The sequence below is a fragment of the Oxyura jamaicensis genome, chromosome 12, assembly GCF_011077185.1.
Source record: "Oxyura jamaicensis isolate SHBP4307 breed ruddy duck chromosome 12, BPBGC_Ojam_1.0, whole genome shotgun sequence".
NCBI classification, from domain to species: Eukaryota; Metazoa; Chordata; class Aves; order Anseriformes; family Anatidae; genus Oxyura; species Oxyura jamaicensis.
The window spans coordinates 5,597,335-5,614,905 of NC_048904.1; the positions used below are offsets into that span (position 1 = coordinate 5,597,335).

A 17,571-nucleotide genomic window follows, 5' to 3' on the forward strand; every position below is an offset into this window, starting at 1 on the left:
AGCTTCCTCCTGCACCGAGCCACCGTGCCTCTGGAGGAATGCTTCAGGGATCCTACCACTTGCCTAAGCCGCAGAGAAGAGTTAGACATTGTGAAATGTTATTCTTGTGGTCCTTCATCAAATGGAAATCCGTGCTTATGACTTGTGCCCAGTAAATTTTCCTGACATGTTTCAATTTAATTTGTTTTGTTCTAAATGTCAGCAAAAGATATAGTCAAGCAAGAAAGAATTATGAGATTTCTTTCCGCTGTGACATAGAGCACTGCCTGGATGGGATTGACAGGTGATATAACACTCAAATATTCATTCTGAACCACGGAGGTTAAAAAGCATTGCTTCATTGCAGTGTTAGCATTTTTACAGCTGCACCAAACCTTCATATTAATGCAAGGAAAAAATCCATTGCCATTATTTCAGTTCATATTTTTTAAAGCAGTATACATCATTCATGCCTGCAAATAAAAATCATGCTGTTTTTCTTTAACTTACTGATATCATTATAAACAAATACAACAGCAGTCTAATTTTGTCTGCCACAAAACAAACAGCATATCCAACGTCTAGCCCAAAATCTTTCTGGTTACAATTTGAGGTTAAACTTGCACAGCGTGATCATTGCTACAAACAATCCATGAGAAATCCAGAAGAAAAGAAACTCCCCCTTGCAATCTACCACTAGAAAACCCCAAAGTAACAAACAGTCATTTCAGATTTTCCTTTAATTTGCTCTCAAGGATTTTGAAAGGCTCTGGCATTTCTTTTTTGGAAGCAATACTGAAAAGTATTCCTTCCAAATAAACTAAAGATTTTACACAAACCAAGGAATGCTTCCAGACATTTTTTTCTCAAGTATACTTTAATAAATCTCTCTGAATAAAGAAAACTTTAAGGTAGATAAATAGCTTCTTCAAGGATAAAGAATTAGGGAAGGGCTCTAAGCATTAGAAAATTATATTTCATTTCAATTGATTTTGTCTACCTAATCATTAAAACCAAAAGCTTACTCTTCTTGTTCAAGGGAAGAGAAAAAGTATTATTTTAAAATATAATAGAACAATTACAGTTGAATAATACATATCTAAATACTAAATGAGCAGATAATATGATTGGTATGAAAAAAATTTAAAATATTGCACTACCACTAAATTCAAGATAATCAGCACATTCTGCTGAATATTCAACTGAAAACAATATTCTAAAATTTTTACTTGGTTTTAAATATTAATTTAGTTTGCACACAAAGCAACATAAATCTGCAAACAGAAAAATCATTCTGGAAGAGAAAGCTCACCTACAAGAACCCCATTAGCAACAGGAAACAACAGTAAAGCCCCAACACTTCAATGCTTCTTCAAAAATCAAGACTATATGGTACAACGTGCTCTAAGAAGCATGGCTGGATCAACTCAGGTGATAAAAAAAAAAAAAAAAAAAACTGAAAAAAAAAAAAACTGTGACAGCCAAGAGGCATAATGAGAACATAGTTATTTGGTTATTAAAGTTGTAGCATGCTGTTTAAAAATTGTTAATTTTAATGCCATATGGGAAGGGTCTATCAGGCCACAATACTGGTGAGAATTTCTTAATCAAGCTTAACAGATAGCCAACAGACTGACAAATAGACAGAAATTGCATACGCCTCATTTCCTTTACAAAACAGACTAAAAATAAGACTTTACTAATAATTACAACATCTATGGCAGTGCCTATTATTAGCGCCAACAAACTTCAGCTTGCTATATGTATGACAGGAAAACAATGAAACCAGAGAGCGTACCACCCTAGCGGGCAAGAGAGAAGCCAAGGGAGATGACTGGAAGAAGAGCATCCGTCCTCCCTGGTGTCCTGCGGCTGTCCTGGTGGTGCCCAGGCATGCCGCCTGGCACCCAGGGAAGAGCCACCAGAGGAACAAGGGACAAAGATGGCAGCTGCACAGCCAACAACAAGGACAGGCCTTCAAAACCCAAGAAGCAGTTCTGGCCTTCCCGTGCCCAAAGGCACAGACAGCCAGCAGAGGAGCACTTCCACAGCCTAAGGGTGCCACTAGCAGTAACAGGCTGAAGTTTAAAATTTTCCTCTCCTCTCCCGCAAGTTCCTCTTCGTTATTTACATATTTTCTCTTTGGTGTACAGGAATAGTGTAATACCAAGTTTGAACTAAATTTCTCCATGACTATAAAAATATTTTTGATTAAACAGATGTCAGCAAAATTTTATGGAGTGAAAATTGAGTAACAGATGGTGAGGCCTGTGGAGTTCAAAGAGGCTGTATTTTATTAAAAAGGAAATTTGAGGAAAAGAAGTATTTTGCTGGAAATATTGATGCAGCGTTTAAGCAAATGTAGAAATATTCTTACTTGATAGAAAACAGTACTTTTTAAAATAAATAAATAAATAAATAAAAAGGTATTCATGCCATAATCCTCAGACCATTAAATAAAGGATTTAACTCTGCGTTCTTTTTACTGAATGGAGCTTTCCACCCATGACATCAAGGTTCTTAAAAATAATGTACTTCACAGAGGAAGAAAAAACACCCAGCTACCAACTCCAAAAATAAGAATGACCTTGATTAAGGTCCTGGACAAAATCTATCCTGTATGTGACACACACAGCTGTGGCATCAGTTATTGTGAAAGCAAGTTTATTTATTACTCCATGGCTAAGTATTCATACTTTTAATATTAAATTTGGGATAGATATTCAACAAAGCCCCAAATAATGGCAAGTAGTCTATAGAAAATGAGACTGAGACAGATTATAACTTCTGACTACCACTCCTGTGTCACCTCTTTTCCAGCTTTACCACTTATAATGGTGGTTAAAAAAATGCCATCAGTGGAATATAGGCAGAGAGCTCATGAAATCAAAAGAATGGGAAAAAATAATCATTATTGTAGTATAATATGATTTCTCTCCCTATTCCTATGGCTCTCAAGTTTTTTTCAAGGTGCTACTTTTAACATACATTATTCCCAGTATTACATTACTGGGAAACAATTAAAAAGGCAAGTAGCAATTTCAAATTAGTGACCAGAGGCATTGTGCAGCAGAGTACCCCTAAGGAATAGCAGTCAGCGAGCTACTTTCGGCGCCCATAGAGAAAGTCCTGGAGATATGTGATAGTTTCAGAGCACTTAATCATGAGGAAAAGAACTACCTGTTCTCCAAGTCAGCCTTGTGCACACAGGCCCAAGCAGGGCTAAGGGGCAGCATCCAACACAACCCACAGTGCCACTGCTCTCCGTGGCAGCGTGGAGCAGGGCAGGGGCACCACCAAGGTGGGAGCTGCCAGAGCTACACATCCACACATCACCACAGCGCAGCTTGGTTCAACATCGGCCACTTTTTATCTCCCTTAGCAAAAGGCAGCTGGGGGCTAAGTCTGACTCTGATCTGCTCCTGCTGCAGCACAGCTCGGAGTTTTGGTATCAGCTTGGACTGTGCTCAAGTGCACACTGATGTACCAGTGGTAAAAGGATCACAAACATGTTGCTGGCTGGATATTTTTGATCTTGCATTTTAATTCCTCAGAGACAGCTTCTACCAGATACCTGAGCTATGTTGTCTGGGATCCTGATGTAGGTATCTCATGGAGACATGGAAGCTGCTGTGTTTGCACACTTCCAAAATACTGCTCATTTGTCAGAGAGCAGCACAATAAACTGAAAACTCCCACGAGTGTCAGTCCATCTCAAACCAGTGTGTCCATTAATCAGTAGTAATATTTGTCATTTATGAAGATTGCATCCTCTTAGTGGCTTTAGGCCCTGACACCACCACCATAGGAAATACACATCTTGCTACAAACACCATATTATATCCATGAAATAGACTATGGTATACACATTCTGCTTATGTTCAGCACAGTGATAAAAAAATCAGCTAATGCAAGCCTGTACAAAGCAAAATATCCTCCTCAATATCTGTACTGTAGGTTTTGAACAGGTAACAGTTATTGAGATGCAATGTTTAGCTTCACACGTCATCCATCATTCCTTCCCCTGTATTGAGTCATTTATCACTCACATCCAGGTATCTTACACTCGGTTCAGGGAGATCAAGCAAAGGCATGAACAAGTTTTTACATTCATACTGCTACCAAAATAATTTCAGTCATATTTAGTACAGCCCTCCAACCTTCCCAAGGAAAAGAAGCATTTGGATAACTGAACAGATTCAAATGTCTTGAAAGCACGTGCACGTTGAAAATATGGTCACATTGCTTTTTGGCCTAACACCACAATTCTGTAAGAAACAGGAGGGTATGGATTAATGTTCCTATTTACAGGTTCTTTTTAGCAGTTTTCTGTATCAGTTAGAACTGAAGGTTTCTTATTTTCAGTCAGTCAAAAAAAAAAAAAAATCAAGGCAATTGTCTGAAATTTATCAGATAAATGAGAGACTACCTTGATTATAGAAGAAAATGCAGCTTCGGCATTTCAGGCATCATCGTTCAGAGCTGTTTGTCTTCTGAAAGCAAACACCACTATCAAACTACAAAAGTGTTGAAATAATTACCCAAATACCTCCTCTTTATCTTATGATTTTTATAGCTTTCAAAGAACACTGAAGCACATGACTTTTGGAGCTTTAAGTATTCAGTGTTAATGGCATGCGAATATCATTCCAAATTTTTGGAAAAAAAAAAAAAAAAAAAAAAAAAACACGGGGGGGGATATACAGAGGGGAGAAGGAGGTTATTTTAAGATATGCAGGTAAAATCCCCTAATGTAAGTGCCCCTAATCAATGCCTATAAGTATTCATTGTGTACTTTTCAAAAAGAATGACCCACAGCATATTAGTTAACTAGAATATTAGAGTTGAGTTGATGGAAGAGGGAATGATCATCAGTACAAAATTTACAGAAGACATCTATATCTAAGCTCCCGAGAGGCATTTCAGTAGTTAGATATAGGTAACAAAATCCTAAGGAAGGTCTCATTCCCATCAGTGCTGAGGCTGAAGGAAGCATCCATAACTCTTTCTTGCATTCAAGTCTGCCAGCTGTGCTTCCATATTAGCCTATTCATCCCTATGTTTTGGGTATGAACAGCCAAGAAAATCCTTCAGCTAGTGCAACTAACAGTTCTCTGGCACTGCACGGGGGTGCACTCACAGCAGACTAGAGCACGTCAGTGAGTGGAGCTGGGTGAGTATGCAAGGGCAGAAATTCATATTCAGAAGAGTCGTAATTAGCTTTTATCCCATGGGGAGAAAGCTGTTATATCATAGAAGGAACAATGAAAATCACCTTAAAGAACAGTGTATCATAGCTCTCTCATAGTTTTGAAAGTAGAAAACATTTTGCTGAATTTGGATATTGAGTCTGCAGTTTGGAACAAGGACTGTTAGCTCATCAGTCCTTTTTCTGACAAGGTTTAGGATTCATTGCAAATGTAGAAAAGGAATTTATTTGGCCTCTTGAAGAGAAGGAAAAGGTAAAGGTCGTATCAGGAGAGAGGGAGAGAGATTATTTTTCTTTATTCAGTGGCAATGATATGGGGCTTTGGTCCAATTTGGCAGGGCCAAACCCAACAATACCAGTGTTGTTTATTAGAAGATGACACAAGGAAAAAAATACACTTCACACTTTTTTTTTTTCCTGCAGCGAAAGGCAGAAGAATTCTATCTAAAAATACAAGATCATTGGTTTGTGAGGATGAATTAAGAAAAAAATCCATATTAGCATAATTAACACTTTCACTTGCCTCCAATAATCTCTGGCTAAGTACAGATACAGATTAACACGTGAGTAAAATTAGGTGCATTTCCTCAATACCTAAGAAATATTTTGTCCATGAAAGTTTCATTATACAAAAAAAGCATTCAGCTAAAAAAGTCAAGACTAGTCATAATCCTTATCTGAGCTTCCCCTTCTTTCAGGTGGTTTTCTTTGCCAGTTTCTTAGGACCAGTAACTGCACATTGTGCTCTGAGTTGTCATACAGGGTTGAAGTCAGGCAGCCTTCTGCACACAATGATGGAAGGGTAGCTTAGAGCTCTGTATACCTCCGTGCACTTTTCCCACACAGAGCGAGCAGCAGATCCACAGCATCCCTGCCCATTTGCACAAGAGTCAGAAGTACTGATTTGCACTAAGTCCCACTATATACACACACATAAGACCCAGGAGCTCGGCCAGGGGCACGTGGTGCGCTCCACATAAACCCAGTGCAGTCCCTTACTCCTTACTGAGAAGAGTGGAGGAGGAGGGGGGTTTCGGCTGGTTTTGGTCTGCATGGATTTAAGCAGTGATCTAGCCTGTATTTAAGCAACACAAAATGAAATAGCACCACCGGCTTGATTCTGCAACCCAGCATCTAGCACACAGTTGGCCGGATTTTTATAGGCTGATAAGCAACTGCCATTTAAGAATCAGTTGTGGCTAATGGTACATTCTTACTTCGAGGCAGTATGGCTAACTGACCAATTAAGGACTGCTATTAACAGCTTCAGACAAATAAACTTACTTAAAAGCAAAATGTACTTGTTAACAGCATCATTTCTGGGACACCTCAACAGCTGTTACCAGACTGTAATCAGAAGTTTCTGAAGAGTTACCTTTTAAACACTTTCAGTGACAAGTTATCGTTTGGATCAAATACTGCGTTCACCCTACGCAGCATTCGTGGGGCAGAGAGCGCTCAACTGAAGAGAGATTATTTCAGTCCAAAATAGTACATTCTGGGGGAACCTAATTAGTCAATTGATAGAGTTTAGTGTGGAGAAAACTTTTTAATGATGAAAACCAGAAGTGACACATTTTTTTCTGCCTCATATCAATACTGTACTTCATATCTTTCCTGAGAATTCAGGCCATTTGGAACCACTGGTGTAACAGCACCAGTGCTAATGGGAAGGAGCTCCCATCCTACTAGCCAGGACTGCAGTATGTAGATACAAAAATTGAAGGATAGATCTCAGGTATTTTTCCCATACAATTTTGGGCTGTTGTTTGTTTTTTAAAAGCAGATACAGGTCATGGCATAGCAGGACACTGCTCTGTGCACTGGGAAGGTCATGGTTTCTGAAAGGTGTATGATAATTGTGGAGAGCTCACTACCACTGCTGACACTCTCCTTGTCACGCGCGTGTCTTGGAGACTGTTCCACCAAACCCAGCTTCACATTTAATGTCTTCTTTAAGAAGAAAGAAAAAAAGAAACTTTAGAAAACTCAATTCAAGTTAAGGTCTGTCTGATTAATTGCTCTACTTAGCTAATTTGATAAGCTCTAAGCCAGTTTTCTGTGCATCCTTCATTGGCTTGATCTACTTTGTAAATTAATCTAATTATGAACACCTGCAATCAAAAGCTCCCAACCCTGCAGAAGTCATATGACTCTTATTTATACATAGTATTTGTAAACAGGTAAACTATAGAAAAGCATCTTGCCACAAGAAGCGTTTCGGGGATACAAGGCAGGCATACAACAAGGGCCTGAGTACAGGAACCACTCCTACACTGTCCAGGGTTTTGGTCCTGCTCGTTCAGTGATGTAAGCTGCATTCTTCAAAGCGAATTCTAATAAAAGTTGAATTACAGCAGATAAAAGAAGACAAATTGTTCAAAATATTTGCAATCCCCAAACAACATTAATCAGATAAACCATATATCAGAAGCGGAAAAATAGTGCTAGGTTCAATTTAAAATACTATGGGTATCTGAAAATTAACTATGGGCCTTAAGAAAGCTCATTATGAGAAGCACATAAACTGATGAAACTACTGTAAAAGAAGAAGGTTCAGCAGCACCTTTAGGGGTTGTTTTAGATAATATACAGAATAACTGTATATTTACTGGTCTAGATATACAACTATCCCTGATTCAAAAGTGATAAGTACTATATTTCAACAGATGGGGGGCTGTTGTTTTAAACACCGTTTTCTCCCTCTCTAAACCATTAGAGAAACATCAACAGCATAAAATGAATTTTCCCATCAAAACCAGAGAGGCTATAGCTTAGTTTATCTAGATTTTTATGCTAGCCTTGATGCATTTAAATAATAATAATAATAATTAATCTGACAATAATACTGTCAGACTTGCCTAACCAATAACAACAGTTTGCATTAGTAAAATCCAACTATTAGCCATCTGAGTTGACAATGATTTCTTGTATTTGTTGTAAAAATATTTTAGCTAAGCAATGCCAGGCTAAGCCTTACTCAGTAATTGTGTAAAGAAACATTATGAACCCCATACTTTGGAGAACATCGACAAATCTTGAAAAGAATTACTCCTAGATGGTCTCTAAAATTGAAAGACACTCTTATTGTACCTTAGAGAAAAAAAACACCGCTCCAGTATTTTAAAACCAAGACTGTAAGAAAGTGAAATTATTAATGGAGCCATTAACCATCTTTCTGGTGCTCCCAGACTACTTAATTTGCAGTCAGTGCTAAGATCCTCACACACTTTCCAAACTTCTAGCAAGCACTGAGAACAGTAGAACTGCTCCATATTATCACAAGAGACTGTGGGAAAAGACCCTTCAGTTTCTAGAATGAGGGAAAAGTGGAAAAAAAAAAAAAAAAGTCTGGAGACAGCAGAACGTTAGCATTAAAACACCTGACAAATGGTAAGCTTTTGTTCTTGCATTAATTCCTATTCAAGAGGGATGAGTAGTTAAGTGTAATATGCAATTGAGCAAGGGCTTATCCTTGGCCATGACCTGTAAGTGTGCACATAAACCTGCTGGATGTCCAAGATCCTGCAAGACAAACTATTCCCATCAGTAAGTGTGCTTATTAAGAAGCCAGTGAATATGCTAGGATTACATTTTTATTCAGGAAGAAGCAGTACATCTAAGAAAGTGACTGTACTGTCAGAAACACCAAGGTAAGCTTAACGTGTCCAATGATTACCTTGACAGTTCAATGAAGCAGATTTTTAATTTGCTGACTTGAATGTAAGTGAATTAGGGAAGAAGATTTAAAGACCATGTCCCTTAAAGTCTGGGCCACTCCTCTGGCACTTCAATCCCATCAACTAGGTAAAACTGTTTACTAACTTCTTGTCTTAGAGGCAGAGGTCACTGATTAGCATAGACATCCTTTAGCAGGTAAGAGAACTGATGGGGGTAGGGGCGGAGGTGGTACCACATAAGAATTCAAGTTGCTTCCAGTAAAAAGGAAGGGGAAAAGTCATGAATTTAAAAATCTACCCCAGGAAACCCAGAAATACAGAAAGTACTTCCTACTTAGCAGGTCAAAAAAGAATAGGACATAGTTGGAAACCATTTGATAAAGTGGGGCTTAATTCCAACAGATGGTTTATTTTTATGTCATATCCATAATAAAAGCGGTAATTTGCTAATATTTGGAGGAGAAAGGGAACAGAAGAAATGTATGCTGCTTTGGAGGAGCACAGGGGCTTGTTTTGCCTATACAAAATGAGTTTATGAAATATTTTTAACTTAATTATTTTAAGAAGCACTGAAGAGTTGGCAGCCATGGAGAATTGCTTAGCATAGATAAGGCGCTTTCAGGCATGAAGCCTGGACAAAACGCGAATTGATGCATCCTAGCCTGGGCCTTTTGTGTTACTGTTTACCTCTTCTTGTCATTCTCCAAATGACAAGAGACCAGTCATGAATCGGGGTGCCACTGCAGTATTTTATCTACAAAAACGTCCCTGTCCTGCACTGTCTGAGAGTTCATTTTTCAACAAAACAGTTGAAAAATGGAGACCATCATCAGATTCTTTATAGATTTTTAAAACTAATTTTGCACCAGATATTGTGCAAAACTGGAAATTTGAGACTAAATCTGTACAACAGATACAGACTAAAGTTGCATTAGTGTGTTTATGATAATCTCAAATGACAGACTGACAAAATAATGTTATATCCCCTGGAATTACACTGTGTATAACTTAAAAAGATTAAATAAGGCTTACCATGAACACAGTGCACAGCGTGATGCAGTCTTTGTGCCACAGCATGCAAGCCCTAATAGAAATAAAGAAGAAACAGTTTCAATTTTTGGAAATATAAATTGTGACTGGATACAGTAGATTTAAAAAATAATAATAATACAGTCCAACCATTTAAAAGCATTTGGTTTTATTTAAGTTCAAGTGGTTTTATTGAACGAGTAATAAAATTAACCTCGTCTCTATTACTCCCCTAATGCATTCACTTGAAAGCTTTAAAAAAAAAACTCTATCAGATTCTAATAACTGAAGAGTTAATGTACCTGCTTAAAAAAAAAAAAAAAAATGTAAAAAAGCTTAAATAATATAAGTAAAAGCTATTACATTTGTTACCATTTATAATTATTCAATAGTAGCATTGAGTTCTCCAAGTCTTTAATAGAATGTATAAGCTATGTCATCCTTAGAATTATTTTAAAGGGGAAAGGGTCTAGTTAATAAATATATGTATGAATCAGAGTACAAAGTTTAACTCAGTTACTTTTGGAGGAGATGAAACTGAGTATCTCCAAGAATTACATCAAGACAAGCATGTAGCTATCTCTTTGGTTCACAATTTTAACAAGGGGATTCCTCTGTTTTCAAGAATCTATTTGAAACCACCTGGACATGATTTTTTTAAGTAAACAGAGACATAATAGTACATGTGTATTATATTTGCTAAGACATGACTTGGTAAGCATACCGTCTTACCCCTAGTCAGATAATTATTGCACTAAGCTGTGAGGCTCGTGCAGAGGTGCAAGCAATGACAGCCTTGTAAGAGTTTCCAAATACATTCAGCATCTATTGCTTTTCTGAATTTTAAAGCACTATCAGAACAATACAAAATGATACACACACTGAGTATATATCATGCTACTAACAGCCAAAAGGTGATTGCTTGACTGTATCAGTTCCTCTGCACATTTGTTCAGGCTGGAAATTAGAAGGAAAATAAAACTTGTTTGAGAGTCAAGGCTAGGTTAGGTCGTTAGGTTTCAACATTAATGGAATTGAAATCTAGCCAACAAAAAGGCTAAAGCACCTGATAAAAGTGCCATGGAATGCAATCACTATGAGTTATCAAAATACCTTTTCTTGCATCTTATGCAAAAGGTTGCAATAGCTTCAAGTCAAACAACTTGCTCCACTACCTGGGCTATCAACATCACTTTGCTGCATTTATTCCAGAGGTTTCCCATTATGGAAATACATGAAAATAGCTGAATACTAGAGCTGTATCATTCTGAATTGTGTGCACAATACCAGAGCTACGCAAAAGTAATCCACCTTCCCCATAAACCAGCAATGCAACCCAAACATCACATGCCATTACAGACAGTTTGCAGATAGCTCCATGAATCAAACTAACTGCAAAGGAGGGAGACATATTAGGGAAAATATTTAAATGTAATAACTTTAAAGTATAACAAGTCTAAACAACTTTAGCAGCAGAGATGATAATGACGTAAATTAAATGAGTAAGAGAGAATCCCCGCTCAGGACTCAAAGCAACACAGATGCGGTCACTATAGCAATAGGAATACTTAGCTCTGTTTTGCCTACACCACAGTTCTCAGTGCTTACAATTTGAGGCTTAGGTTGAAAAAAAAAATGTCTTTCTGCCTACAGTACAAGTGTGTCATTAATCCTCCTGCCTCCATTTGACTCACCTTTAAAGTACTCACTTCTGTGAGACTGGTTTTGAGGATAAATTCAGAAGATAAAAGCAAAGTGCTCAAACACCAGGGGGATAAATTCAAATGTCTAATCAGCATTCTCAACGTTATTTCTCTGACTTTGTCAAAACGGCATTCTCAGATTGGAAAAGATGACAAAACCATAGTCCATGCCATAAATCCCAGAGTAATCAATGCTAGTTTTAAAATGCATTGTTACTTTAATTGGGGATTACTTAAGGTGCCACCAGATGAATATTTCCTTATGCTTTTATCTGGCATTGCCAAAGTTTTGGAAAAATGTAGTTGTTAAAGGTCATGAAGATTGCTGTAAAATTCCTCATAAAGGAGTTTGCTCTAAGAAAACCAGTCACTCAAGGAAAAGAAAAATGTCTCTAGAAAATTTATTATTAAATAAAATCCTTTTGCTTCATTTGTTTCCGTAAATTGCTTAAACCATTGCTGAAGCAGCATTTGCGAATGCTTGCGATCATTCTTTTTCTACACTTGGCTGAAAAAAATAATAACCATACAAAAACTGATAATCAAATAACTTGATATAGTAAGAAAAGTTTATTGATTTTAAGAACGCTTTTGATAAGAGAAAGGTTTTATCTTTCCTGGTCAAACTGAAAACTGAACTATAAAGAAATTGATATGACTTCCAATTTATTCACCATCCTAAAAATTTGGAGGAGCCACAAAACATAAAGCAGAGGTGACAATGGCTTCATCAGCAAACCTGTTTCTTATGAGAAAGAGAACAGATTCTGCTTGTATAATGACATGAGGGGGAAAAAATGAGTATGCATTAAATCATTCTTCTAAAAGGGAAAAGATTTTGTCCCTACTTCACTCTGCTGTGGGAAGCTCACTCCTTGCCAGATGCCTTGAAGAGATGTACATTTCTATTTATTTTTATAGTCCCTTCTCTCTACATTTTGGGCAGTTCGGCAGTTGTACAGTCCAAGTCATAGGTGATCTGATCAGCCTGCTAAGGTGCCTTCCTGCTAAGGAACTTACCTATACACAGCCAAATGGACCCAATACTGCTCCTTGCAAATGATGCAAGAGCAGAATAACAGTGGCTTCAAATTTAACAAACTACTCTGAGGAAGAGTAGGGTTTGGTCGTCAGGCTCAGAGATGTATCAGTTTCCATTTACTGATGCCAAGTGAAACCTGTAAAATACGTCCCGGTGCCTTTGTATGAGATGCAACACAGCCGCTATACTTCCTCGTTCATCTGCTGTGCCGCACCCAGCCAGTGTTCTCATCCTACTACGCTGCCTCTTTTTTTTTTTTTTTTTTGACTTATGACTTTTTTTGACATATGACTTTATTATTATTTTTTAACATTGATGAATGCTCAGACAAAAAGACAGCCTGCAACTATTTTTTTCTTTTTAGCTCCTTTAGAACGCCACCGTTAAACGCATTCTTGAACTGAATCTTGGAGATTATTTTGTATAGCTTAAATTGTACGCATTTAGTCAGTATCCTATGGCAATTTATGAACAGCACTCCATAGGTTTATTTTTAGTAAGTGTACCTCATTCACACATTTTGTAGTGCTGCATGGGGATCACTGATCTTTATGCATGACTGCAGTGATAAGATCTGGCAACATTCTTTAATAACTGTTTAAACTGCTCTCGTCGTGTGCTTCAAGCAACATACAATTATTCCAACACCTAAAAAGAGCTCTTTCCACTTGCAGTATTTTCCACTACTCAATATGTGCACTCTTGCCACCTGATAGCTAAGATTTTCCATTATTTCCTTTATTTGATTGACTCCTTTACAGCCAGTGGACAAAGTACCAGGTACAGTTCATGTGAGATAGCTTAAATGGTAATCACAGAGAGTACACAATGATGGATTCTTATTTTAAATCCATGAAGACCAGGCTAAAATATACATATATATAGCCCATCACTAAATATTCATCTAAATATAGAGAATGATAATGGTAAAGATAAAAAAATTAACAAAATTAGATGGATGACATCAGTATTTGGCATGATATTGTACACAGCCAAAATTTATGCTGTAGCCTGGGTCAGAGTTGCCTTGTATTTTCAATTTACAAGTTCCAGTAAGTTACATTCACTGCAGCATCACTGAATTTCTTTCCACTTTATCTCTGAATTGTCTAGATGCTGCTGCTATAGAGTAAATAATAACATCTCCTAAGATAAACAAAAGAAGTTGAATTTATTGAAGTTATCATAGACGGAGATTTTGAATCAACAAAATTAATTCAATTTCATTAATTTAAAAGAATGCAGAGCTTTGGGTGGAGCAGGGATAACTAAACCGGTTGGCTATGTTAGGACTGCCTCTGGAAGGGAAGACCTTCTGCAGTGCTTTTGTCCCGTGAGGTGGAACAGAGCACAAGCACACTCTGCTTGGCACTCCTCTCCTAGGTCAGAGTTTATTAATGTCTGGACATTGAATGAATGAAGCTCTAAACCAGGTAAATGGTAAAACAATGTCCCACCTTTCTAAAGTGGCTGCTCTAACATACAAAGGCCAAGGGCTAGGGCAGTAGTAAGAATTCCAACACCATGCATCTGCAATTCAAGCTGGTAGAGAAATGAAATCACATCTGGAAGGCAGAGAAGGCAACAGGGAAGGCAATCCCCACGGACACTGTGAAAAGAGATTATCATGGGGAGGGGATAGATTGCTTTTTTTTTTTCCTAATGAAATGGGTTCTCGCCCCTGCCCACCCACCCAGCGGCACAGGCCTCTACTACACTTTCAGTTTTTTCCATCTCCCATAAATGTAGTATTACTCCAAGTTTAGCTTACAATGTGAAATGCATCTCATCTTTCTCCAGGATTTGAGTATAAGTAATTATAGCATTGCAAAACAAAACTGACAGCCTACGTGTTAGCTCAATATGTCAAAAAGACAGGCAGTGAAGCCTCTCAGAGGCTGTGGTACATCTACTGTCATCTCTCATCAGGTGACAAACTGAAAAAGCGGCAAGTGCCAGGTTTCCAGGTTCTATTATATGAATCAAGGATATTGTTCTAAAGAGGTTGCTCTTGTCTCAGACAAGACCTAGCGAGAAGTGGGAGCTTGAAACATTGCCCCAAAGCAGTAAAACACTTTCAGACTCACAAACCTGGTGCTTTCCATGGAGGAGGTGGCTGACACTAAAATCAAAGTGAAGTTCTAAGCACTTTGAGTCCCTCTTGAAGCTAAGAGGGTTTTAGGCACCAAAGAGACAACACTGCCTCTCCAATGGGTTGTGAAAGTTATAGATGCATTAGTTAAAATAATCCAAATCATTTTACCTCGAGAGCTGAGGTCACCAATGCCCTCACCATTGCTTTAATTTCATTAGCGGCCTAAACTGTTGGGAATGAGATGACCGCAGAGCTGATCATACAAGTTTTACTGTATGTCAAGACCACATCTGGAATCAATTATGCCTTAAGCATAAGGGAAGAGTTAATCTATATTATCTGTTCTGCTCAGAGGCCATCTATTGTAGATTTAAAACAGGAAAAAAAAATCTGTAAGGGTTTTATTTGTGTGTTGTTTTGTTACCCTGAAGTATTCAGATTATAATTTTTTTTTTAATCTTAAATACATGTGCTAGAATTACAAGTGCTAGAATAAAAGCCATACATTAATATATATATATATATAAAAAAAAGATTAAAGGTGATAGTTGACCTTCACTTGCTTCAACATTATCCATATCCAAGGAAGTCAAACCCTGTTCTTCTGAAATTGTTTTGGTTATAAGAGCATTTAATAGCTCTACAGGCATAGTGTCATCTTTACCACAGACATATTAGACATATATATTTTCTAAATATTTCATTTTATTACTAACAAATGGGATTGAATTTGCAGCAGAACTGAAACTCAAAAATTCAATGAAAATAATAAAAAAAAAATATGATAAAATGTGCAAGTTCCTTCGCTGTTCATATTTACCAACACCTCATATGTTGGAGTTCTTACTAATTCCTTTAATAAATGTGGCTGATTCTAGCACATTACCTGGACTATAAGATACAGCAGAAAAAAACAACAACTCTATGATATTATAGAGCTTTACAGCTGTGTTCAGCATAGACACTGGATTGCTTTCTCTCGGATCAGTTTGGTGATTCTAGACACTTTGAGGTCTTACAAAAAAAAAATGTAAAAACTTACTGAAAAAGGAATGAGTCACCTCCTATGGAAAAAAAAAATAATAATTGGGGTTTGAAAAATAACTCTTTTTATTAGAAAAATCACATTTTCTTCTCTCTGAAAGCCCTAGTAAAGAACAGACTAACACACTGCTTTTCAGGCACCCAAGCTACAAGTGGCACAATTCCTAGGCACGTGAGACTTCTGTGCCATGCATTGTGCTGGCACTCAGCCTGCAAGCAGCGCCACTGGCAGCTGCCACCCAGCTTCCTCTGTGTACCGAAGGGATCCGGATCCAACAGACTGGGGGGAGGATCCCCACACCGCTAGCTGCTGCCATCTACCTCTGCTGTAAGGCAGCCTTACACTCTGACAGCTTGACCAACCTCGCACCCCATGGCTCTTCATGCTAAATCAAGCTGGCCATCAGCTACGTGCCAAAAGGAGGGGAAAAAGTATAAGCGTTTTTGGGGAAGAAATTACCTGACCACAGCCTCCTCCAGTCATGAGTAAGACAGACATACGTACTTGCAGCAGACAAAAAAATCCACGCAGAGTACTGGCACATACACCTGTTGTGCTCACACTGCGCAGTGGCAGTGCCTCTGAGCTCCCTGCACAATGGCAGAAGCTGTCAACAGGGGATAAGCAAAAACAAAGCAAGCAACCTGATTTAGCAAAAGGACAAGTTGTTCACTTATATCAACAAACACCAGCTTTAATGAACGCAGTTACTCAGATATTTTCTTTTAGTGAGGATTTTGAAAAATAAAACCAGCTGTGGGAGAGAGGAGCAGCTATGAGCAGTTCCATCATCCCCACCACTAGAGACAGGCCTCTTGTTTCACCTCTTTCACAACTTCTTTTTAACACCTTTCTACAGAACAGAAGTATCATGATGAAGTCCAAATAGGCTTCCAACTGTAGCCATAATTATAGAGTATATATTCCTCTGTCTTCACTGTTTGTACAAGTTGCCATCAGTGCTTTTGAGCTTTACTTCCCTGTGTAACGAACTGCTCTCCTTACATGTAACTACTTCCTTCTCTTCCCACTTTGTTAATGTAGTCAGTGTACAACAAGAAGTTCTAAAGCCATCTATCAAAGCTGGATAGAATGCTCTGCAGCAGCTCTGGGAACCTCATATTCTCCTCTGTCATTTTCTTAAAAGGAAAAAAAAAATCCACATAAGTGGTCCAGGAGTCACTGAAATTTCTATTGGGTGGGTAAATATATATTTTAATTTATTCATAAATAAATACATACCTTAAAAAAATCTGTTCAGCTATAGTGGATTTAACAGCGTTATTACATAACTAGTTCAACAGCTTCCCCCACCATGTACTTTTCTCATCATGTAAATTTTTTGAAGTTATTTCTAAGGCAATAACTCGATATCAAAAAGTTTAATTTCAGAGTGTGACAGATGACAAATCTTCTTCCTATTTAAGTGCTCCCCTCATAGTGCTATTCTAGTCTGTGCAGAATATAAATGACCAACTGGGAAAAAATAAAAAATAAAGAGAGAGAGAGAGAAGTGAATTACGAAGTATTTTCATAGTCATCTAGTGAAAAGCATTTTTCAAGGTTTTTCATTAAAATTTTGTCCAAGCCCCACATTTAAGAGAGAATTAACACAAGGGGAAAGGGAGTTCCCTGCTCCAAATGCTGCTGACGAAAGGACACTGCCTCCTGAGCTCTGAAGATTTGCTTAGCAGTGTGGCACACTCTTGTCCCCTCCTAAGGGGAACAGTAGCTAGTTAGAATTTGTGCTAGCCAATGTGCAAACATTTATGATATTGCAACAAAGGAA

The 17,571-nt window shown here is 37.8% G+C and overlaps 1 protein-coding gene across 11 annotated transcripts in view; it reads right to left on the bottom strand.

Moving 5' to 3' along the window:
- The window catches only part of ATP2B2 (ATPase plasma membrane Ca2+ transporting 2), a 405,121-nt gene that overhangs the window by 293,563 nt on the left and 93,987 nt on the right, over window positions 1-17,571 (bottom strand). For all 11 annotated transcript variants that reach the window (XM_035337444.1, XM_035337435.1, XM_035337434.1 and 8 more), the window contains exon 2: window positions 9,901-9,952. The gene's annotated coding sequence lies outside the window, so the exon portion shown is untranslated. The remainder of the gene's footprint in view (window positions 1-9,900; window positions 9,953-17,571) is intronic.